At 38.7% G+C, this 27,512-nt stretch overlaps 1 non-coding gene across 1 annotated transcript; it reads left to right on the plus strand.

Moving 5' to 3' along the window:
* Positions 1-12,433: 12,433 nt before the first annotated feature.
* On the plus strand, positions 12,434-12,540 carry LOC141604339 (small nucleolar RNA R71). The gene has a single exon (XR_012526043.1). It is a non-coding gene; the product is annotated as a small nucleolar RNA R71 (small nucleolar RNA).
* The last annotated feature ends 14,972 nt before the right edge of the window (positions 12,541-27,512 follow it).

The following is a 27,512-nucleotide window of genomic DNA, read 5'->3' on the forward strand; positions in this document are numbered from 1 at the left end:
GCCGTCTCCGCCCTCCGTCTCTTATGGCCGCAAGACTCAACGTGATGGATAGGGCCCATCTCAACGACCTTGGTGACGTTCTATAACGTCCGTCTGGTCGCCCGGGGACGACGTTGCCTTGTAGAAATCCTCCTCCCGAAGGTACCAGCCTCAGACCCAGTCTAAGCTCTCCCAGTAACAATGGCCCCAACAACGGGCACCTCACGCTCCTCAACGGCCCCCAAGGCCACCCAACAGCCTGCTCGGGAGGTCTCTCTTCCTCGGTAACGTCCTCCACGACCACGGCGGGCGTGCTAACTGGAGTATTAACCGGCCCGGCCCCGAGCAACTCATCGAGAGTCGCAGCAAGGGACTCATCCTGTCTCGAACACTCTCCTGCAAGCAAAAGACGTCAGCCAAAATTTCGGCATTACGACGGCATGAAGTGGACAAATCCAAAAAAAAGCAAAAAACAACAACCTGCAAAACGAAACAGGGTCAATCCCGCCCAAACCCAACCAAACAAAACAGCAACAAGAAAAACAATTCACAAAAAAACAAACAAAAAACGACTCGCCCCTCTTTTCAAGCAAAAGACGAGTCAAAACCATCACAAAAAAAAACGGCATTCCAAGACCCATACAAGGTCCGCCAGCAAACCAAAATACATTTCCAACACAATAGGGTATTTTTCTACGGCTCGAAGAGGCAATTCATGCGTCAATTTGAGCACAAGCCGGTCAAAATTCAAAAACAACAGCAAAAAAGGCAAACGTGATTTTATCACGCCTCAAGGCGACCTAAACTATCAATAAGATTCATTTCAAGGCAAACTGACTCAATTCAAGCTCAAACAGACGTTTATTTTGTCAGACATAAGACCGTCACAAAAGGCAAAAATTCCAATTTTGCCTACAATACCCAACAAAGGTCCACAATGGCAAAAATGATTTCTTCCAACTACGATGCAACCTAATGGGACCCACTATCCAAGCAAATAAACTTGGCATTGCGAAATGAGACGGTGTCTCACCTCACTCACGTTTTTCGAGCATAGGGAGCGGGAACGGGGACCAAAATGCAAACTAAAAGCACCCCTATACTCCTAAATAGGTTTCTAACCTAATGCAAGCATCAATTTCACTCGAAATGGGCTCAATCAAAAACGCCCAATTCGATTTTCTAGGGTAAAATTCCGCCCTAATTCAATCAAGCTGAAGATCAACAAATTTTAATGAATTCATGAGGGAATGCATACCTTGAGATGACATTGTTGTTAATGGCACGATTGGAAGTGAGCTAGAAGGTCCAACAATGGCGATCTTAGCTTATTTTTTGTCGAAATGAGAATGAGATGCAGCCTGGACTCGCGTCTTTTACAGAAAAAAGGGAAGCCCCTTTGATTCGCAAGAGGGCTCGCGCCTTAATCAGGCGTCCCTTTGCTTTTTTACCGAAATTTGGGCTTTGGCCCAATTTCACTTATTAAACTTCGAATTTTCATCGACGATATTAAAGGTCGTCATTTTATCAAAGACAAAAACTAATAGTGAAAATCCAAAATTCGCTATTGTCTTCAATTTTCAAAAATGATAGTGAAGATTCCAAATTCACTATTTCCATCAAATGTCAACGGCGGCAATTAAAACCGTCACTTCAGGTAATAGTGAAGATTCCAAATTCACTATTTCCATCAAATGTCAACGGCGGCACATAAACCGTCACTTCAATTAATAGTGAAGATTCCAAATTCACTATTTCCATCAAATGTCAATGGCGGCATATAAACCGTCACTTCAAACGTAATAGCAGATTTAAAATTTGCTATTTCCTTCAAAATTCAAACAAACGGCGATCGAAACCGCCACTTCAAATTCAAAGAAGAACGACGAATGGTGAAGATTCCAAATTCACTATTCCTTCCAATACCAGCAGGGGGCTTCCTCGCGGAACCCGCTCATTTCGAAAATAGTGATAGTGAAAATTTGACTTCACTATTTCCACAGCGGCATCATGAGTTCGCTACTTTCAAAACAAGCCCATTTGACGCGGCTATGCTCACGGTCCGTTAACCGACCTTCATGGCCGGCGAGCCTTTGTCCGCAAACACCTCAAGGACACATCCCGAAGATGCCTCGGGTACATTTCCTTACCTCTTTACCATGGCTGGCGAGCCTTTGTTCGCAAACACTCAAGGACACATCCCGAAGATGCCTCGGGTATATTTCCTTACCACAGCTGGCGAGCCTTTGTCCGCAAACACTCAAGGACACATCTTGAAGATGCATCGGGTATATTTCCTTACCACAGCTGGCGAGCCTTTGTCCGCAAACGCGCAAGGACATATCCGAAGATGCCTCAGGTATGACTCCTTCTTATGGCTGGCGAGCCTTTGTACGTAGTCTAATGGACTTTAAACGACCCGCACGGACAGTCGACAGACTCTAAACTGTTCCCGACGACAGGTTCTTGGCTCGTACCCTCGAGTCGCCTTGGCGTCGCCCTACCCGACGGCAGGTCCTTGGTTTGAATCCTTTCGAGCCGCCTCGACGTCGCTTGGGTCTCCAGGTTGTAATCTTCGATTGAACTGGGGGCTCTACTTTGACTTTCACCCTGTCCAAGCCTCAGTCAAAGTGGGGGCTCCGTAGATACCCAGTATCTGCTGAGACTCCAACAAACATCCGATGACTATCGGACTACAACATGCTTTGGAATCGCGGCGTTTGATCGACAGTTTGTGTACAACTTTACGTCGGAAAACTTAAAACGATTTCAAAAATAAAACATTTTAAAACATTTCAAAAATACCTGGAGTGTTTAATGCACGACGACGGAGTCGCAATGACACTAACTAGAGTCAAAACCGACACCGGACCAAAAACCGACTCAAAATTCAAATCCCGACTCCAACAACGAGTCAAACCGAGTCAACCACCAAAAACAAAACATTTCAAATCTTCTACCTTAAGTTTTCCCGGATTCATGTCGGTCAAGTACCAAACATGTGACTACAAAACCTAGGATAGAACAAATCATGATTGCGTTTGTTGTGAAAGCGACAACTCACCTCGAAGAACCGCGACGTGGCTCGCGCCTCTTTGAGCAGCCCAGGTGGCCATGTCGCTCAAAACTCACACAACCACTCATTCTCCTATAAATACCCCTCAAATGCCACCCATTTGAGACTTACGCGAGTGTCCGCCCCCTCTTTTCTCCCTTAAAATTCTCGACTCGACTTCTTAAGTCACAACCCGCCGCGTATTTACGACCTACCGATCGTAAATACAAGCCTTACACATTGTTTGGTACCGTCATCGTCCATTAAATCACTTAACCGACCACTTCGACCACTACACCGTCACTAATATTAAAACACTCTTTTACTTACCAAAACGGTTTTAAACCGAGTTTTTTCTGATCAAACGAGTTGTTACACTTACGTCGGTCACTCGCCATAACCAAACATGTAAGTATGAGGGTGTAAAAATCCTCTTTTATTACGTTTTCATTTGTTTCATGACTATAACATGCTAAAACGTGCATGACATGAACCAAAACATGGAATAAACGAGCCTAAAAAAGCGATTTTTGGCACGAGATGAAGCCCCTTAGGTCGCCCGGCTTGCGCGCCTAAATGGGGTGTCCAGGTCAGAGATCAACCGTGTTTGTTCTCGTCATTTCCCTTTAATCCATTTTCACATTTGTAATCGGTTTTACCATTCCAAATAATTTCGAACCCTTTTTTGATTTTATTTCATTTGTTTTAACCATAAAACATTTTTCACCCTTGGTCCCTCATACCATGACGGTTAAATCCGTGTTTCGGTGATAATATTTGGTTAATGACATTTAAAAGGTATTTAAAACCTTTTATTTCATTTCTTTACATTTTGGGAGGTATTTTAAAGCCTCTCATCATTTCTTTACATTTCCGAAACAAACATATTAGTCACCAACACGAAGTCATCCTTGGTTCTACATACCATGCCGGATTTTAACCGGAGTACGATGATGAGTATTGGTCGGACTCACTTGGAGGTTTAGTTTTCGGTACTTGTTGTTAGGAGCACCTAGACCAAAACACAATTTATAACTCCACAAACAACTCTACAATTAGTAAAGAGGCAAGTAAAGGTCGGATCCCAAGGGACGGGAATTGAGATGAGATTTTCAATTGCAACTAGTGGTGTCTAAGGGTGTCACAATTTGGGGTTTGAAGTAGAAGATCACTAAACTAAATAGCATTCAAATTAAACACGCAAGATGATTACAAAGGGGTGTAAACAATTGATAAAAGGCACTAGGGTGTCATGGGGTCATAGGGGATTTATGGGAATTGATCATACAAACATATTCTCAAATCATAAGCAAGCAATTATTGTTGTGATTGATCGAGTTGGTTTATATCTTACAATCCTAGGAAAGTTTGGGTCCCGGAGTCGAATCGATTAGATTTTACAACACCTACAAGTCGACTTAATCCTCCCTACTCAATTATATGCATGGTCTAATAAGACTCGAGTTGGTTTATGTCTTACAAGTCTCATTGAAAAGGTAGGTGATGGGTAAAAAATGCAAGGATTCATAGGCTCGCATTTCATCAAACATAACATGTGCATAAGTTGAGATCACAACAAGCAAGCAAATAAACTATGAAAACATATTAATTTAAGCATGAATCATCCCCCATGTTGGTTTCCCCTAATTACCCATTAACCCTAGCTAAGGAAACTACTCACTCATTATCATGTTGAACGTGCTAGCAAGGTTGTCAATCACACCAACAAAGTAAAACATGATGAATAAATGAAGATAATTAACAATAATTAAAAAGGGATTAAGAGAATTATACCTACTAGTGATTCCAATAATAAAGCAAAGAATAATAGAAGTACTTGATGATTGATTGGAAGGTTGTCAATCTCCCAATAATAACCCAAATAATCTTCAATTACCCAAAATGAAAGATGAACCAAAGAGAGATTAAGGAAATGAAATTTGTATTAAAACTTGATTAAATGTTGATTACAAGATTAAAGAGAGATTTGATTGATATAAACTACATTAGAGATTGCTAAGAAGAACATCATAATCTAATTAGCCTAATGGGGTATTTATAGTGGGGATTAGTTACATAAATTAGGGTTTACTAAGGGCTTAAATGACGATTAAGTCCTTGAGGAATCGCCGGTCTCAAGAGAGACTCCGGTCTCCTTTTTGCCGGTCTTAGAAAAATATGCGCATCCTTCATAAAACACGTAGAAGATGAAATAGCTGACACACAATCCGAGCGTCCGGGGCACGGGACGGGCGGATTGTGGGCGTTTTGGACGAGCGGATTCGAGGGGTGGACGGGCGGATTGTGGTGTTTTTGGACGGGCTTCCAGCTGGGGAAGACGCTCGGATTGCACCTCTTGGACGGGCGGATTGTGGGCAATCCGCTCGGATTGTCTTACAGCTTCTTCCTTTCTTCCTTTCCCTTCATAAAATCCTTGAGGATTTCCTCGGGGATGCAAGGATCTTTTCTCATCATTGCCCATATACTATAGTATGTATAAAGGCCTTCTAATCTTGTCTTCTCTTTGATGCTTGGTCATTGAATTCAATCAATTTAGCTTCATTTTGCCATGAAAATGTAAGGTTTGCACTCCTTTCCTACCAAGGAAACAAAACCTCAAAGAATATGCAAAACAAAGGACTAAAGACAATAAATGACCCAAATATGCACTAAAAAGCATGGGAACAAGGCTAATTCGGGGACTAAATATGCTCTAATTATGGTCACTTCATATATCCCCAAACCGAACCTTTTCTCGTCTCGAGTAAAGAGGTGACAAAGACTAGGACCGTTATTTAAACTAACCTAATAGCATAGCCGATATGAGACAATTAGCGGGTCTCACTCCGCCCCTTCAACTTACAACAAGACAACCATGAGGTAGGATGTCTTCTTGCAAGGCAAGGTGGGTGTTGCCAAAATGGCGACACATCCAAACATTAAGCACACAAAATCAAGTAATGGATGCATCCACAAAAGAATAGCCACTTTCCTCATCTAAGTGGGGGAAATTATCTACAAGGGAAGCAATTCAGGGGTACACACTCCTTCACAGATGCAATTTCTTCAAACTACTAAGCCTAGAAGGATACCAATAAATCACCTCCAAATTGTGTCAAGCTAGGGTACCTTTGTCCTCAATCGTTAAATGCTTTTGTCAAGAATAGACTCCCTATGATGTTAGAAACACTGGAGGATCGCGGAATTCCCCCTCTTGCCTAGACAAGAATAAGGGTCGTCCCCTCTCTACCATGCACAAAAATGGATACGATGGATAAAGGGATCAATAGGTATTTGAGTTTCATTTTGGGAGTTTGCTTTTGTTTTTGTTTTTCCCCCCAATTTCTTGTTGCATTTGAGAACACTTTCTTTTGCCATTTCTTTTGATTTTTGGCTTTTCAAAACTTGACAACTTTTTGCATTTCTTTGAAACATTTTCAAGGTCACCCCATATGTAGTGAGGGTGCCTTATATTTGAAGCATTAAGAGTCTATTTTTGCTCCTCTTTTCATTTGATGCATTTTGCAAACTTTCTTTCACTTTTCATTTCATTGAACTCAAATCAATTTCTTTTTGTGCCCATTCCCTTTGATGACAAAAACGTGGTAGAACATGGATTATGGATGCATGGTTTCAAGGGTCATCTTGGAATAAACGGTAGCCAAGGAGTTATCACACCACAATGTACTCTTGACTAGGATTTAATCCATGGGTCAAAAGATACTAGCATGACACATCCCGGGGTGTTTTACAAGTATTCTAACAAGCAAAGTCTTAAGAAGAAAAAGCATCTACTAGGGCCTATATACACTTGTCAAGCTTCCCAAGTAGATGATTTTGCAAAATTTTCTAACATGCAACTACATGCCATGATGCAACTAACATATAAACATCCTAATGCAAATGATTCTACCAACTAATATGTCATATAATCTAAATGCAAGTCCTAAATTCACATTGTTATACCGCATCAATCAAAATAAAGCCACATAGTCATTAACATAAAGAGGAAAAAGGAGATTGGAAAGATCATACCATGCGGTCTTCAATATCCTCATGTCTCGGATGTGGCGTAGTCGATCAATGTGAATAAGGATAAAACAAACACAATATATATAATAATATATACAAGTCTACACTACAAAAGAAAAGAACTTGTTTTTGGATTTTCAAATTTTTCAAATTTTTTGATTTTTCAAAACTTTTTGATTTTTTTGGGTTTTTGAATAAAAGTTAAGTTAGAATTTCCAATCCCCAAATTAATATGGGCATTGTCCTCAATGGCCAAAATGATAGGAAATTATGCAAGTATGATGCATGAAATCTATACTAAATGCAAGCTATACTAATCTACACTACATGATGCATGGTTTTTTTGTTTATGACGGAGAGCGTAATTTAGATTACCTCCCATTGCGTATGCATGTACTTCCCCAAACCGAGATAGACATTATTTCTAATGTCTTAAATTATGGGGTAGTTCATGCACACAAGATGCAATGCATGAAACTAAATTTTGTCATTTTGGATTTTTAAATGGGAACAATAAAATAACACCTCAATGGGGCCGAGGTGTTAGTCCTCATGTTCCTAGGACTCTCCAACTATGATCAATATAAAAATAAATAAAACAAAGAAAGAAGCAGACAAACCTCAAAAGGGTAGGAGCCTCCAAAGCTTGCTAGTCCTCCACCATATCATCATTGTCATCATTTTCCTCCATAGAAGCGGATTCATCACCACTTCCTTCATCATCTTCATTAGCCTCTTCTTCTTCATCATCTACCTCTTCATAAACACCCTCATCATCATCAACCTCATCATCGACATTCCCATCTTTACCCGGTCTTTCACCCCTAAATGTGCTTGGAAAGAAGACTTCCCTATCCGCCCAACTAGGCAAAGGACATGAAGGATCAAGTAGTCCTTGCCTAGCTAAATGAAGGAGGGGTGGATATTAGGCCAAGTATGCATCTACTCGATCATTGTAAGCTTGTTTATGCATCTCTTGCATAAGTAGAGTCATGTAGTCATTGCCCACTTCAACATCTTTGGGTTTGAATTCTTGATATTTGAATGGATAGGGTGGTGTGACGATGGAGGAGGAGGGCTCTTCAATTTCGCCCCTTTGTTGACGGATGATGTACTCGGCGCCCTTTGAGAGTGGAAGTAGGTAGTTTGTTCGATGAGCACTCAAGCGGCATATCTTGGAAGGCAAAGTGAAAGATCTAGCATCATTGGTGAGCCACCCATAGTTGGTGTCAAGAGAGTTATGCTTGACCCACTTGTACTTGCTAATCATGGCATCCATGTCAATGAGATGACCCCCTATGATTGCCACATAGGTGTTGTCCTTGTTGAAATTTGGATCAAAGTATTTGGCCAAGAGAGTAACTAGACCTCCATTTACGATAAAAGTGGTGCCTTCCTTACCACAATCAACATTGAGCCATCTTTCCACCAAAAGCCTTAGAGCATTGTAAGGCTTAGTGAATTCCCTTCCAACATTTAAGGCCGACTCAAGGTGAACAAAATCGAGCTTTGTAAAGTGATTACTGTCTTTTCTTGCAATTATAGTATTCCCGATGACCTTGTGCCACACTCTAATGCCCGGATGGTGGACTAATAGAGCGCGACAAGCATGAAAGCTCACAAATTTCTTCCCGAAAATCGCCTCCCAAAGAGGAGCGGGGTCATATTTTTCGGGCATCTTATGATAGTATGGTGTATCACTAAGACCTAATGCTTGACTCAAAACATCAAAGGTGATGCGCCTATTCACATTGGCAAGGCGAAACTCGATGTATGTTCTAGTCTCTACCTTAGTCACTTTCAATGAACTCAAGAATTCCAAGGTAAGGGAGGGGTATGTCAATTCTCTTGTAGTAAACAATTTTCCCAACCCCATGGCTTCAAAGAAGGCTTTTGTTTGTTCAAGGACACCCAATTTGTTCAAGGCATCTTCACATATGAATTTGGTGGGTAGAATGACTTTCTTAGCATACTTGGCAAATGTATCCCTATGGGAGTTAGAAATGAAAATTACCTCCGGATAGTTTGATAATTGAGCAATTTCCGGAGTTGTTGTTGTTGTTGTTGCTTCCAAGGGAGGATCTTGTTGTTGTTGAACTTCCAAGTTTGCATTAGCAACCACCATAGCCATTGAAGCTTTCTTTGCTTGAAGGCATTGTTGCCTTTTTGAGAGTGCCTTTGCCTTGGGTGCCTTTGTTGACCTTTTAGTTCTTGCCATTGATGATTATACCAAGAAAAGATTGAAAATCTTCAATTTCCAATTATACCCAAATCGATTTTAAGATGAAAGTATTTGCCTTTGTATTTCAAAAATCGACTCAAAGGTTGAAGATTTTGGTGCTTGGATTGATTATTGTTGGAAAAGGAGTGATTAATTATTGTTGTAAGGAAGTTTGGATTTGATTTTGTTGAATTTGGTTGAGGAAATCTTATTTTTGGTGATGGAGAGGATGAGGGTTTTGGGGTTTATGGGTAGTGTTTTGAATGTATGTATGAATGAATGAATGTAGGAAGGGGTATTTAAAACACCCGAAATTTCGAATCTGCAGGAGGAAGACGAGCGGATTCCCTTCGGGACGCTTGGATTCTGCTCATTTTGGGTTCAGGAAATCTCGCCTAAAGACGAGCGTCTTTCAGTGAAGACGGGTGGATTTCTGCAATTCAGGACGAGCGTATTGCTTTAGAGACGAGCGGATTCTGTTACAGCGAATTTTCTCAATCTGCACTGGCAAAAAGACGAGCGTCTTCTTGCAAAGACGAGCGGATTCTCTCAGACGAGCGTCTTCTCTGTTCGGACGCTCGGATTCTCTAACAGACCAAAATTTTCAATTTTGCAGCTCATTTGGACGGACGGATTCTCCCATAGACGCTCGGATTCTCATAAGACGAGCGGATTCCCCATAAGGACGCTCAGATTCCTCCTAGTCTACCCGGATTCAGTTCCATCCGTGGACTTGCATATCCCGTGTCATTTTCATTCTTCAAATCCCGTGTTCTTCATTGTAGGAGCACTACTAAGGCATGAATAGCCTAGGCAATTGATATCCCCATACTAAGCTAAAGCACTACATATCAATAAAATCATTAGTCCCTCCCTCACTTCTCTCAAAAAATGATAAATATCTTGATCAAAGCATAAAAATCCAAAAAATGACAAAAAATGCAATGCAAGAATTAAAATGCAAGTTAGGGAGTTAGAAATATTTACAAATGGTGGTTTGGAGAGGACTCCACCAAACTCTCATCCTTAGTGAGATGTCATGGGGCATGTCCAAGGTGTTGTTGATGTTACTCAACACCTTGAAGAGGTAGTCAAAAGCTTGTTCATTGTTATGATAAAGATCCTCAATAGATCTTTGCACTTGTTGTCCTTCATGTTGGTCTTGATCGATAGCATTACCAATGTAGGGATTGAAAATCCCTTCAAACTCATCGTCCCAAAGACCACAAACTTCATTTACTTGGTCACTAAAGATCTCTTGAGTTGATAGAGACAACTCTCCCACTTTCTTGTCTTGGCCAATGAGGCCATCTTCTTCATTGCTTGACTTTGGTGAGCTTTTCAAGCTCTCTTTGTTACAATTTCCTTGCTCTTTGAATGGAGCATCATCGACTTTCTTCTTCCATTGGAGTTCCGACTTCTTCCTATCATCCTTCCGGCTATAATGATCAACCATAAAACATGGTTCATGCAAACGGGGAGCTCTCATGGTCTTGTCAAGATTGAAAGTTATGCTTTCATCTCCCACTTCTAGAGTGAGCTCTCCATGCTTCACATCTATCACCGCACCCGCGGTGTGTAAGAAAGGTCTACCTAGAATGATTAGAATATTGGAGTCTTCTTCCATGTCAACAATGACAAAGTCCACCGGGATGAAAAATTTCCCAACTCTTACGGGAACATCTTCCCATATCCCCAATGGTGTCTTCGTCGATCTATCGGCCATTTGGAGTGTGATATTGGTGCATTTAAGCTCTCCCATCCCTAACCTTTTACTCACCGAGTACGGCATAACACTCACACTAGCCCCTAGATCACATAAGGCTTTGTTGATCGTGGTGTCGCCAATGGTACACGGTATTGAGAAGCTTCCCGGATCTTTAAGTTTTGGAGGTGAACTCCCTTGAAGTATTGCACTACTCACCTTAGTGAAGGCGATAGTCTCAAGCTTCCGGATCGACTTATTCTTCGTAAGGATGTCTTTCATGTACTTTGCATAGGCCGGCACGTGATTGATTAATTCCGTGAAAGGAATTGAGACTTCCAAATTCTTCATAATTTCCATAAATTTTCCAAGTTGGTCATCAAATTTGGGCTTGGCTTGACGACTCGGAAAAGGAAGTCTAATCACAATGGCCTTGTCTTCATTTTTCTTTGAAATTTCTTCTTTTGATGGTTCTCCATCCTTGGAGTTTTGCACAACTTCTTCTTTGTCACTAGCTTCCACAATTTTATCCTCAACTTGCTTCTCCGGTGCTTCATACCTAGTACCACTTCTCAAGTGAATGGCACTAACCGTTTCATGTCTTGGGGGATTACTTTGAGGTGGTAATTGCCCCTTTTGTCTTTGTGAGCTTGAAGATGCTAGTTGAGTCAATTGGGTTTCCAACATTTTGGTGTGGGCTAGGATGTTGTTGATGGTGATTTCCTTTGCTTGACTATCCTTTTGCATTTGAGTGAAAAACTCTTGTTGATTCTTTTGCATTTGGAGGACCGCTTTTTGAACATCAAAACCTTGGTCATTTTGTTGATTGTATGGAGTTTGATTTTGGTAACCTTGGTTTTGGTTGTAAAAGGATCTTTGATTTTGGTTTCTCATGGGAGGTGGGGTGTATGTTGGTTGAGGGTTTTGAACATTTTGGCTTTTGTATGAGAGATTTGGGTGGAATTTGGTGTTTTCATTGTAATAGTTTGAATAAGGGGTACCACTCTTGTATGCTTGAAAAGCATTCACTTGTTCATTTGTTCCCCTACATTCACTTTGGTCATGTCCCAAAGTTCCACAATTCTCACATATCCCACTTGGGATTGATGAAGATGCCGTCATGGCATTAACATGTTGCTTTGGTGATTTTGAGGCTTCTTCAAGTCTAGCCATAGCTTTTTCGAACTTCAAATTAATGGTATCAATGTGAGCACTAAGTTGAGCACCCAATTGAGTAATAGAGTCCACTTCATGCTTTCCTCCTCTAGTAGCCTTGCGAGGTCTACTATATTGTGAATTATGGACCGCCATTTCCTCAATATTATTCCAAGTTTGATTGTCATCAACTTCGGTGAACATGCCATTTGATCCCATGTTGAGAATGTTTCTTGAGTCTTCATAAAGACCGTTCCAAAATTGTTGTACCAAGAACCACTCGCTAAGTCCATGATGAGGACATGAGCGACAAATTCCCTTGAATCGCTCCCAAGCTTCATACAAAGATTCTTCATCTCTTTGCTTAAAACCCGTAATTTGAGCTCTTAGCATGTTAGTCTTTTCCGGTGGATAGAACTTTTTGTAGAAAGCTAGAGCCAATTTCTTCCAAGAATCAATTCCGAGAGTAGCCTTATCAAGGCCTTTCAACCATTGTTTTGCGGTGCCAATTAGAGAAATAGAAAATAAGACCCATCGAATTTGGTCTTGAGTTACACCGGTTTGAGAAATCGCATCACAATAGTCGCAAAAAGTCTCCATGTGAGAGTGAGGGTATTCACTAGGCGTCCCCCCAAATTGGCTTCTTTCGACTAATTGGATAAAGGCGGATTTGGCAATGAAATTTTCGGTTAAATGTTGTGGTGTGGGAGTACCATTGGGTAGGTTCTTCTCGGTGGGTACGGAATGTGATGAAAATTTAGGCATTGTGGGTTGATTTTGTGTTGGATTTTGTGTTGGGTTCTCCTCACCTTCTCTTGCAAAAGGGTTGATGAACTCAATAGTGTTTGGTTGAATATCTACAACCTCACCAATACCTCTCAAAGTTCTCCTAGCAAGTCTTCTATTGGTTGTCAAAGTCCTTTCAATTTCGTGATTAAAGGGTAACAAGTTACCTTGTGATCTTCTAGACATGCAAAATATCAAACAACTTGAAAATAATTAGAACAAACCTTGAGGAGTTTTACTTCCCCAAGGCAAAGAAAGACACAACTAATAACAATATAAGAAAATATAAATCAAGTTAACACCGTCCCCGGCAACGGCGCCATTTTTGGTCGGACTCACTTGGAGGTTTAGTTTTCAGTACTTGTCGTTAGGAGCACCTAGACCAAAACACAATTTATAACTCCACAAACAACTCTACAATTAGTAAAGAGGCAAGTAAAGGTCGGATCCCAAGGGACGGGAATTGAGATGAGATTTTCAATTGCAACTAGTGGTATCTAAGGGTGTCACAATTTGGGGTTTGAAGTAGAAGATCACTAAACTAAATAGCAATAAAAGTAAACAAGCAAGATGATTAAAAAGGGGTGTAAACAATTGATAAAAGGCATTAGGGTGTCATGGGGTCATAGGGGATTCATGAGAATTGATCATACAAACATATTCTCAAATCATAGGCAAGCAATTATTGTTGTGATGGATCAAGTTGGTTTATATCTTACAATCCTAGGAAATTTTGGGTCCCGGAGCCGAATCGATTAGATTGTACAACACCTACAAGTCGACTTAATCTTCCCTACTCAACTATATGCATGGTCTAATAAGACTCGAGTTGGTTTATGTCTTACAAGTCTCATTGAAAAGGTAGGACATGGGTAAAAAATGCAAGGATTCATAGGCACGCATTTCATAAAACATAACATGTGCATAAGTTGAGATCACAACAAGCAAGCAAATAAACTATGAAAACATATTAATTTAAGCATGAATCATCCCCCATGTTGGTTTCCCCTAATTACCCATTAACCCTAGGTAAGGAAACTACTCACTTATTATCATGTTGAACATGCTAGCAAGGTTGTCAATCACACCAACAAAGTAAAACATGATGAATAAATGAAGATAATTAACAATAATTAAAAAGGGATTAAGAGAATTATACCTACTAATGATTCCAATAATAAAGCAAAGAATAATAGAAGTACTTGATGATTGATTGGAAGGTTGTCAATCTCCCAATAATAACCCAAATAATCTTCAATTACCCAAAATGAAAGATGAACCAAAGAGAGATTAAGGAAATGAAATTTGTATTAAAACTTGATTAAATGTTGATTACAAGATTAAAGAGAGATTTGATTGATATAAACTACACTAGAGATTGCTAAGAAAAACATCATAATCTAATTAGCCTAATGGGGTATTTATAGTGGGGATTAGTTACATAAATTAGGGTTTACTAAGGGCTTAAATGACGATTAAGTCCTTGAGGAATCGCCGGTCTCAAGGGAGACTCCGGTCTCTGTTTTGCCGGTCTTAGAAAAATATGCGCATCCTTCATAAAAAAAGTAGAAGATGAAATAGCTGACACACAATCCGAGCGTCCGGGGCACGGGACGGGCGGATTGTGGGCGTTTTGGACGAGCGGATTCGAGGGGTGGACGGGCGGATTGTGGCGTTTCTGGACGGGCGTCCATCTGGGGAAGACGCTCGGATTGCACCTCTTGGACGGGCGGATAGTGGGCAATCCGCTCGGATTGTCTTACAGCTTCTTCCTTTCTTCTTTTCTTCCTTTCCCTTCATAAAATCCTTGAGGATTTCCTCGGGGATGCAAGGATCTTTTCTCATCATTGCCCATCTACTATAGTATGTACAAAGGCCTTCTAATCTTGTCTTCTCTTTGATGCTTAGTCATTGAGTTCAATCAATTTAGCTTCATTTTGCCATGAAAATGCAAGGTTTGCACTCCTTTCCTACCAAGGAAACAAAACCTCAAAGAATATGCAAAACAAAGGACTAAAGACAATAAATGACCCAAATATGCACTAAAAAGCATGGGAATATGGCTAATTCGGGGACTAAATATGCTCTAATTATGGTCACATCAAGTATCGACTAGTTACATTCAAATGGACTTAAAACAATTAGTCCATAATTACTTTCAAAACTATTCATGTCAAGTTTGCCAAATCGAATCCGACACCGAATGTTATCCAAATAATGATGATTATTCGAGTCTAGTTCTTCAAATTAACAAACGCGGTCTAAACGACCCCTTCAAATCAAACCGGGTTCAAATACCCATTTTCAACACGTTTTATAACGTTTTCTAAAAGGTCAGAACACGACACATAAACCGTGGGCTAACCCGCGCCTAAACGGGCCCTCCATTTTTCATCTTCAAAACCAGGAAGAGGCTCCTTACACCGCCGGCTGGCTCGCGCCTCATATAGTCGTCTGGTACAGGGTCTGTTCCCTTCCAGCATTAGTCTAGGACGATCCCGACTCCGGTTAGCCCGGATATAGGACGGATCAGATGACTATTCGAAATCGTATTTGCAAAACACTTTACTAAGACAAATGGATCACGTTATGCACCTTAAACCTAAAACGGTAAATGGATGTTTAATTCCCGTCTTGCATGCAAATCAATCCTTAATCCAACTCGACATCTTATACTTTATACTTGGATTAAATCAACCGACTTAGAAAGCTCTTACATGTTAGGTTTAAATTATTGGATGCGCATTCATGCATTTAAACCGTTTTATCAACTTTTGCATTCAACCAACCAAGATCGATCAGTAGAGGCCGCTAACGCGGGCGGGATTGGGTGTCTGATTAAAGGGCTTCCCAATACGTATCTTCACCTCTTACTCAGAAACTTTGGATAGTGGACGACCTTATCCAGGGCGTACGAGAGTCATTTTAGAGATAGGATGCTAAAGAGGGACGATTTCCTTATCTTTAGTACCTATGTCAAACGCTGCTTTGTGCTTCGATTTGACCGAGGTATAAAGTGGATTTCGAACGGGTTCCAGGCATCCCACAAATGCTTGGTGGCGACTCCGAACATCTCTAATCGTTTCGAGACCCTTACCGAGACGAAACCGACCGATCTAAAACGATCCGGTCGAAAGCATTTTTACGCCGCCGAGCGTGGCTTTCAAAAGACCGCTATACGTCCGACGGATCGGTTTGGCGTGTAGGTGGTCCATGTTCACAAGGGGTAGTTATGTCAATTTATGAACATTATATGTCCAAATAAGAAAATAGGGAAGAAAACCTGAATAATCTGTTTAAGGATATAGGGAATAAAATGGTGAATAGGAGGGAGTAAATATTCCTTCCTATTCAGCCTATAGTTCCCCTTTCATTATAATACTTCTCACATATATTGGAGAAAGAGTAACTATAGGCTTAATAGGATTAAGCAATTTGTTTTATAAATACCTTTCACTATTCGATACGTTATACTTCATCCCATCCAAACCAAAGGTAAGACTTGCTTTTTGGCACTATTCATGGTTGTAGAGAATTTTTGATATTATTCTTTATCTTTAAGACAAAATATTGTCATGTGAGATCTTGTTTGATTTATCATAATAAATGTTATAAAAATATCAAATTTTTATAATTTTTAATAATGTGTAACTAAAGATATTCGCGTTACAAAACGTGTCTCGACAAGTGTGATAAAACAACTGTTACCTTTGGTTTGGATGAGAGGAAGTATGAATTTATAACCCCTATTAAGTTTTCCCACACTTAGAAAATGAGATTAGACCTGTCAAACGGGTCAGGCGGGTCGGGTCACGGGTCGAGTTATGGTCAGAATACGGGTGTAACACCCCCATTTATTTAGAAGCCTTTAGCAAGGCATTCCCAAATAAATAGGACTGTTACCATCTCGGTTTTCCGAGGTAGTGAATAACAAAGTACAACAAACCAAAGTACTTTAAATAAAAATTTAGCGATTACATGTTTATTACAACATAACCAAAATAAAACTTAATATAAATTAAAGTACAACTCGCAGCGGAAATAAATAAGTGATTAAACAATCTATGTGGTCTAGACTTTTAGGTAGACTGGCCAAGTCCTCACTCATTCCCATAAGCTCCCAAGTCAGCTAATCTTTAGTACTTGTCAAATCTGCTCCCAATTATGGTTTATCACAGGTGTTCACGAATACACTGTCAACCACGAGGTTGAGTAGAAATAACCAACAACAATACAAGGTGAAATGATATGATATATAATGCAAATACAACTGAGCTCATCACCCGAAACACCCGTTCATCCCGCCAATCCCTGGCCCGGGATATTCATCATTCCAACCGAAGTTGAAGTATTCACCATCTCAACCGAAGTTGAGGTATTCACCATCCCAACCGAAGTTGAAGTATTCACCATCTCAACCGAAGTTGAGGTATTCAATATAATTATACGCCATGCCAACATAAAAATCATCTCAGACACAAGGCTGAGGTATCCAATGCAACCGAAATCCAAATATAAATAATCCAACAATAAACAATCCAACAATATGTAATCCACATCAATTAATCCATCCAATTCCTCAATACTTTTATAAATTCCACAAACCAACAAAGATAAGATGAGTTGAGTAGTTATCCTACCTCGAAAGCAAGCACTCCAATTACGTAATCCAATAAGTAGAAATCCAAATAAGCTTCTCAACAACAACGTCACCTAATCATAAATATTTATTTATAATTACTAATTATTCATAACCAATTGATTTAATTATCTTTAATTATATTACTTAGATTATTGTACTCATTCATTATAATAAAACCCTTTTTATCCACGTTAAAATCACCCAAACACTCCTCTCATGAACACAACGGTGTAAGCCGTGTTTAGATTACCCTCAAACTCCCACCTTTTAACACCAACACACACGGCCACCACCAGCCATAAGCACCACCATGGACCACCACCATGTCACACCCAACCCTAGTGGATCACGGCTCTGATCAACCCCCACAACAACCTACACACGAGTCCCCCAACACATGCCCTAACCAACTAACAAAAACAAGCAATACCAACAACAACTCACACAACCCGTACATCACCCCCCATACCACGGCCACCACGGAACCCTACACCACCTTTAAGCACCACCATTGTCACCTCTGACTCACGGTGGTTCCAGAGGTGGCTCCCTCTTCCCGTCGTAGCAACTACCAAGACCACGATTATCGTCTTAAGACGGTCACCAAAAATCCCCTGTTTCGCGTAACTCCGGCAACCCCCCGCAGCAAGAGCAACCTCTAACCACCATAGCGCCACCACTATGGTCGACCCTCCTCCACGGTCCCAACCAATCTGGGTTCGAGTCAAACGAGTCACGATAAGGGGTGTAAATCTGAGTTTTACTCGTAAACACGACCTAAGCTCTCACCTTCGAAATTCCGGCCACCATCACCGCAAGGCACCGCCTTTCACCACCCCTGGTCTCCCCCGACAGTCGACCCACCACCAGGAACCAACCCTAACCCAGGTCAGGTCCAACTCAGTCGAAGTAGGGTCAAAAACCGTGTAACATTCATGAGAATGGTTTAACTCCAACAAACACCACTATAAACGCCCGTCAATCCCCCCTTCCAGGCGGTCAACGGCGGTGGGTCCGGCTACTCCCTGGTGGTTCACGGTCAAGGTCACGGTCCTACCTAGACTAGAGGCGGTCTAATTAACAAGTTATATTAGTTTTAAGACGAGTATGTTATGAGACGATTAGAAAATTACCTTGCGACGATCTCCTAGCTCTTCCTTCTCTTTTCTCTTCTGTGAATTATTTGTGTTTTATGATCTATTTATATAGGTAGGTTATAGAGTATAAGGAAACAATTAGGAAACTATATAATTACCATATTACTACTATTATACAAATACGATTCTTCTTCTTCTTCTTCTTCTTCTTCTTCTTCTTCTTCTTCTTCTTCTTCTTCTTCTTCTTCTTCTTCTTCTTCTTCTTCTTCTTCTTCTTCTTCTTCTTCTCTATACAATTTCCGACCTATACTCATACTAGGCCAATAAAATCTGTCCATATAACTATAGCACACAGCCCAAAGCTCAACCCAACTCCGTCTTTGCTTATTTACCTTATTTATTTAATTACCGTCTTATTACAATTATTATTATAAATGCGATTATTATTAATTAATTATTTGAATTACATAAATTAGTCATATAACTACTTATGAAATTACGGAGTATTATAGTCTTCCCCACTTAAAATGAACTTTGTCCCGAAGTTCACCCAGAAATACTACAAAACCTCTATAACATCCATACAACCGAGTACCATTCCAACTTATGATCATTGCAACATAATTAATCATTTATTATTATCAAGGTATCTCAAATTATCAAAATGCATCACAACATAAAGTTAACACATGGAAATGTATCTCAAAATAAACTCAAAACATGAGGTGTCACATTCTACCTCCTTAAAAATAAACTTCGTCACGAACATTCGGAACTACTACTACCTTATTAAAATTACTAACAACTTAAATACTTTAAATGATAAAACCCTAAACCTCTCAACGATCATAGGTTAAGAATCAATAAAGCATTTATATTGAACTTTTGGTAAAACTCGCGTTTTCAAAAATCAAAGTCAAGCTGTAACTTTCAAAAATCACCATTAAATAACCGATACATTCTACGTTGAGTTTTTATACTTTTCAAAAAATATAAAGAGTTTCAAAACATTAGAAAAAGAATCGAACTCAAATCTCATCCAACCATTTTATAAAGATTTTTACAATCCAGTTGGTCCAAACAAAAACCAATCAGTAATTTGTCAAAAACTTGAGTCAACTTGTAAAAATCACCATTAAATATCAAAATATTATCTTGCAACGTGGCTTTTCAATTTGAAAACATATATGAATCGTTTAAACAGTGGAGTTGGAATTAGGCAAAAATATTAAGTACAAATTAAATGAGAAATTTTACAAAATCGTTTGTCGAAAACATTCTGACCACTGTCCACTAAAATATTTATTTATCTCAAACCGTAAAACTTTTAACCATGAGACCACCGACATTGGAAATCTAACTCACTGGGTTATCACTCATAAAAATTTCAATCTCAGACGATAAACAGAGGTTAAACGGCAACTAAATCAAATAGGGGTAAAATCTGACAAACAAGGTTCAGCTTCTACATTCCTTTTTTCTAGGTCACAAGCCCTCATTAACACCCTCATATACTTGTATCAACACAACTTGCTCATCAAACTTTCACACACGACTAGTATCTACTCTTAAGTATTCATACCACAAGTTTAATCATTTCATAATATATTGTAAATAGCATGGTTTTGGGATTCACATAACCACATATCACTAGACATGATACTACTATCACACAACGTCCAACCACATAATCAATATTAATTTAAAATTACTTTCATGCTCATGATCAAAATAATTCAACATCAAATCCTCATTTCATCAATTCCATCCTCCTTAAAATTAAGGTTACGTCCCGTAACCTCGGTCATCAATGAAAACAATACACATCCAACGCAACCATGACTCCTAAGAAAATAAACAACGTTCAGTTTAAATTACCCCACTCTTCAATATCTCTCAAGGTAACCGGTTCAATACTGGAAGGGCCGAGGTTCGGAGTGAGGGTACCTTCTCATCCTAAGCCAAAAGGGCTCCTAACAGTTTCTACCCTGGTTCATTTTATTAGACACATTTTAAATTCTTTAGTAAATTCTTTGGTTAGGCCTGAGGATCAACCTGGTTCTGATACCACTTTGTAACACCCCTATTTATTTAAGAGCCTTTAGCAAGACATTCCCAAATAAATAGGACTGTTACCATCTCGGTATTCCGAGGTAGTGAATAACATAGTACAACAAATCAAAGTACTTTAAATAAAAATTTAACAATTACATGTTTATTACAACTTAACCAAAATAAAAATTAATATAAATTAAAGTACAACTCACAGCGGAAATAAATAAGTGATTAAACAATCTATGTGGTCTAGACTTCTAGGTAGACTAGCCAAGTCCTCACGCATTCCCATAAGCACCTAAGTCGGCTAATCTTTAGTACCTGTCAAATTTGCTCCCCATTACGGTTTATCACAGGTGTTCACGAATACACTGTCAACCACGAGGTTGAGTAACAATAACCAACAACAATACAAGGTGAAATGATATGATATATAATGCAAATACAACTGAGCTCATCACCCAAAACACCCATTCATCCCGACAATCCCTGGCCCGGGATATTCATCATTCCAACCGAAGTTGAAGTATTCACCATCCCAACCGAAGCTGAGGTATTCACTATCCCAACCGAAGTTGAGGTATTCACCATCTCAACCGAAGTTGAGGTATTCAATATAATTATACGCCATGCCAACATAAAAATCATCTCAGACACGAGGCTGAGGTATCCAATGCAACCGAATTTCCAATATAAATAATCCAACAATAAACAATCCAACAATATGTAATCCACATCAATTAATCCATCCAACTGCTCATTACTTTTATAAATTCCACAAACCAACAAAGATAAGACGAGTTGAGTAGTTATCCTACCTCGAAAGCAAGCACTCCAATTAGGCAATCCAATAAGTAGAAATCCACATAAGCTTCTCAACAATACCGTCACCTAATCATAAATAATTATTTACAATTACTAATTATTCATAACCAATTGATTTAATTATCCTTAATTATATTACTTAGATTATTGTTACTCATTCATTAATTATTAAAACCCGTCTTAAGCCATTATAATAAAACCCTTTTTATCCACGTTAAAATCACCTAAACACTCCTCTCATGAACACACGGTGTAAGCCGTGTTCAGATTACCCTCAACTCCCACCTTTTAACACCAACACACACGACCACCACCAGCCATAAGCACCACCATGGACCACCACCATGGACCACCCAACCCTGGTGGACCACAGCTCTGACCAGCCCCCACAAAAACCTACACACGAATCCCCCAACTCATGCCCTAACCAACTAACAACAAAAAGCAATACCAACAACAACTCAGACAACCCGTACATCACCCCCATACCACGGCCACCACGGAGCCCCACACCACCTCTGACCACCACCATCGTCACCTCTTACTCACGGTGGTTCCAGAGGTGGCTCCCTCTTCCCGTCGTAGCAACTACCAAGAACACGGTTATCGTCTTAAGACGGTCACCAAAAATCCCCTGTTTCGCGTAACTCCGGCAACCCCCCGCAGCAAGAGCAACCTTTAACCACCCTAGCGCCACCACTATGATCGGCCCTCCTCCACGGTCTCAACCAACCCGGGTTCGAGTCAAACGAGTCAGGGAAAGGGGTGTAAATCTGAGTTTTACTCGTAAACACGACCTAAGCTCTCACCTTCGAAATTTCGGCCACCATCATCGGAAGGCACCGCCTTTCACCACCCCTGGTCTCCTCCGACGGTCGACCCACCACCAGTATTCAACCCTAACCTTGGTCAGGTCCAACTCAGTCGAAATAGAGTCAAAAACCGTGTAACATTCATGGTTTAACTCCAACAAACACCACTATAAACGCCCGTCAAACCCCCCCTTCCCGACGGTCAACGACGGTCTGACGTGGGTCCGACTACTCTCTGGTGGTTCACGGTCCTACCTAGACTAGAGGCGGTCTAATTAACAAGTTATATTAGTCTTAAGACGAGTATGTTATGAGACGATTAGAAAATTACCTTGCGACGATCTCCTAGCTAGTTCTTCCTTCTCTTTTCTCTTATGTGAATTATTTGTGTTTTATGATCTATTTATATAGGTAGGTTATAGGGTATAAGGAAACAATTAGGAAACTATATAATTACCATATTACTACTATTATTATACAAATACGATTATTATTAGTATTATTGTAATTACTATTACTATTACTATTACTATTACTATTACTATTACTATTACTATTACTATTACTATTACTATTACTATTACTATTACTATTATTACGATTATTAAAATTCTCGATACAATTCCCGACCAATACTCATACCAGGCCAATAAAATCTTTCCACATAACTATAGCACACAACCCAAAGCTCAAGCCCAACTCCGTCTTTGCTTATTTATCTTATTTATTTAATTACCGTCTTATTGCAATTATTATTATAAATGCGATTATTATTAATTAATTATTTGAATTACATAAATTAGTCATATAACTACTTATGAAATTACGGAGTATTACAACGGGTCAAGAAATAATTTCTAACGCCTTTTTTTAACTTTTTTTAATCCAAAAAATATTTATTAAAAATGTAAAACATATTTAAAATTAATATTTTAATCATATTCTATGTTTACATTAATTATGTTGACATAATTATTAAAATAAAGTTTTTTAATAAATATTTTATTATTAAATATTTTACTCCCTCTATTCAACTCCAGTTTGCAAGTTTGCTTTTTGCACGGGTATTAAGTAGAGCTGGCAAACAATGACACGAGACGAAAACACGACACGAATCCGACACGAAATTAATGGGTTTGGGTTGAGGCTTAATGACCCATTTATGTAGGTGGGTTGATACGAACACGACACGATATTTAATTGGGTTGGTTTTGGGTTGAGCTCTCTAAACACGAACCTGACACGAATGACCTGTTTACCATATTAATCCTGATTTTTCTTGATCCTCCATCACATAAATCTACTTAAACTTTCTAAATATGGACATGACACGAAAACACGACACGAATCCGAGACGAAATTAACGGGTTAGGGTTGAGGCTTGATGCCTATTTATGTAAGTGGGTCAACACGAACACGGCACGATATTTAATTGGGTCGGGTTTGGGTTAGAGGGTTTGTGACCCGTTTACATGTGACACGGACACGAACCCGACACGACCCGATCTGTTTGTCAGGTTTAATATTAAGGAGCGGATTTAAAAAACTATTATAAGTACATAGGGAAAGAGAATGAAGAGGTTAAAAATATTCAAAAAATATAATGGTGGAGTTTTATGGTGGATTAGTGTGGGGGTATGGAGGACATTTTTTTTGTAAATATAAATTTTCAATAAAGATAGAATGGTCATTTTCTTAGCCAAATAAGAAAACATGTAAAGTGGAGTTCAATGGGCGAAAAATGAATACTTGCAAAGTGGAGTTGAATGGAGGGAGTAAAATTTATATAAAATTGACTTTTTGATTGTGTTTGTAATTTTAAATAATTATTTTTTCAAATATAATATATAAATATTATTATTTTAATAAAATTGTTGATTTACCTTTGACCCAACGGGTCGACCCGTTCGGATCGGGTCTCGACCCTAAAATAACGGGTCATTTCGGGTTCTGGTCGAAACTTTCGGGTCTTGACCCTGCAAAAACGAATTGGGTCGGGTCGGGTCAAATTTTGACATGTCTAAATGAGATGGTCACTCACAAGTCTGTGTGAAGAATAAAAGATTTTATAGTAATTCTACTTTTATATTCATGTATAAATTCAGAGTACAAATTAAAAGTTGAAGATTTTCTAAAAGAAATGAAATATATTGTAGATATGAATCCGAAAAATTGATCGAAAGCATCTGGGTTGATAGTTCATCGACTATTCGTTATAAGTAAACTAAATAGTATTTCGACTTAATTCAATCCAGGTCGAACCAAAATTGAGCCAAATTTGATGTATTCGAAAGATAGCTAAATCTGAAAACATCTAACTAATATCAACTGAATACATTAACCTAAATTAAAGAATTTTATTTTTTCCATAAAAAATCTCTTTATAAGTTTTCTCATTGATTTTTTATTTAGATTCCATTAAACCATTGCCATCTATCTCAATCATCATCATCATCATCATCATCAATGGAATATGAACATCAAAGGAGCATGAAATTTCAATGAAAATTGGAACATTTAATTCATAATCAATGGCTTTGGAAAAACAATTAGAAATTACATCTGTATTCTTGAAAGTTTAAACTCGTATTCTTTTCATATTAGCTCATATTTTTGAAAGTACATTACAATTAAGTTTAAGCTTGTATTATTTTCATAATAGCCCGTATTCTTTTCATATTAGCTCAGATTTTTGAAAGTATATTACAATTAAGTTTAAACTCGCATTCTTTTCATAAAAGCTCGTATTTTTTTCATAATAGCTTGTATTTTCGAAAGTACATTACAATTAAGTTTAAACTCGTATTCTTATTATAATAGCTCATATTCTTTTCATAATAGTTCGTATTCTTCATGTGAATTTAATTTACGAGTTCATAGACATTGAAGCTGAAAAATCGAAAAAGGTTGGACTTAAACGAGTATGAAAGTCTTCCACATTAGAGAACAATGGAGTTTTATCATTTAAGAGAGGTTTAGAGGGGGGTTTTGCAATAATCGTTTGGTTACACTGAGATTTGGAGAAAGAGATAGTGCTTTGTTTAACAAATATTAGATTAGGCTTCAGTTAAATATACATAAATGAGCCAGTTGTATAATGCTAATATACAATTAGTTGTAGGATCTTATTTGTGAATTAGATATTGAGCCGACTTAATCCATACATGACCCAAATGAGTAGAAATTGCTTAAAATGACTAACTGAAATGAGCCGACTGAAAATCAAAACTAAGATTTACTCGAATGATCTGGATTCGATTTAATCCGATTTGAATTACGAAACCGTTAGATTTTTGCGGTCTTCATTCATTGTCTACATGACTAGTATATCCATAGTCGATTAAAAAATTAATAAAAGCATGCAGAACCGTTAGATTTTGCGGCCTTGATTGGCAGGAAGTATCAAGTATAGGTCAACTATGTCTAGCTAGGTAACAGAAGTAGCTCCCGGTTCCATGTTGCGACTTGCGAGCAAAGATTTTGGGTTTCTAGTGGAAGAAGATTATATTGTATGGTTTTTATCCATTGGACAGTAACACCAACCACTAATGTGGTAGCAATGTTAAACTTGCTCTATTTCACGTTTATCCTATCTACAATGGTGGAACTAGGAGGATTAGCAGAAGCGCTCCCTCTCCGACGGATGTAATTTTTGATTTTTTTCAGATGAATTTTTTGGATTTTTATTCGAGTGTACCTTATATCATTTGCCAATTCGCCCCCCAAAATTTCACTTTCGTATGGTTTTGTTTCTATTTGTTTCGGTTTACATCATTATGTGTATGGTTGATTTGCGGTCATTGCAAAGGTATTTTCATTGATAAGTCTACGTTACTATACAACATGAATTGATACACCAATAATTCAGCCTTAACATGTTGTAAGATATTGGCGGAAGAAATATGCAAAGACGTACAACACTAAACATAAGATGCACTCACACTTTTGTAGATTGTTTTATCTCTGAATTTATGATAGATGACATTTTGAGTTTAATTTCTAATATGGGGAGAGCGGATTGTCTGTTCTATTATCCTTCCCTACGACATACTCCCTTCCATCCAAACCAAAGGTAACATGAGAGGGAGTACAAGTTTTAAGAAAATGGAGAAAAAGTAAGGGTAATATTGGAATTAAAAAGAGACCACTCAGAATTTAATTAAAGGAGGTACAAAATATGATGGCGATTTTCTGTAAATAATAAGGGTGTATGAGGGGTCTTTAGTCATGTTTTTTACCAAATAAGGAATGGGTAGTTTGGTTTGGATGGTCCGAATAAGGTAAGTGTTACCTTTGGTTTGGATGGGAGGGAGTATCTTTAGTATAACAAAAATAATTACCCTTTCTAATATGTGAGCGACGATGTGTTATAAACACAAAGACAATGAGACCAAAGATAATAAAAAATAAAAAAAAGTAAAACATAGGATCTGAACTCGTAAATGTAACGTATACTCCATGAGTTATGTCCATAATTAATAGTGTCCGAGGTTACTTGAATTCACGTGTAATCAGGGAATACGGAATAGTCATCCTGATATAGGTGTAACAAGTGCTCTAAAATCCTATCTGACTTTTCAACGGAAAATTATTCATAAGAAGGAAAAAAAAACTACGTATATAGGCCTACAATTATTAATGCATGATTTTGAGTGACATTGACATTTTGCGGTCAAGGGAAGACTCTAAAAACCCAAAAGATATAAGAACTGGAATTGCATTCATAAATAGAAATGTACTACTTCAATATGGAGACAGAAACATCACAAGCTATGATAGGGGCGGATTTAAGGGGTGCCTGTACTACCTGGGGGTGGACAAGTGCTCACTATGAAATTCCAGAAATATTTTATTTGAAGTATAGATTATAAGCATGTAGTTGTTGTAGCGCATTTGGTAGGAGACGTAGGTATGTTGCCAGGTGACTAGGGTTTGAATCGTGTTGGGAGTAATTGCCATTGAGCTACGATACACGTCTTTTTGTCCCAAAACCGACCTATGATCTGATATTTACTTAAACCGATACATAACTCGATAAAGAATTAGTTTAACAATGGTTCATTACCGTCCAAAATATAGGCTCATGCATTGTTAACTTTCTCATCAATTTAATTTAAATGAAAATTTGTTTAATTGCTAGTGATTGTC

This window comes from Silene latifolia, chromosome 9 (assembly GCF_048544455.1).
Source record: "Silene latifolia isolate original U9 population chromosome 9, ASM4854445v1, whole genome shotgun sequence".
NCBI lineage: Eukaryota > Viridiplantae > Streptophyta > Magnoliopsida > Caryophyllales > Caryophyllaceae > Silene > Silene latifolia.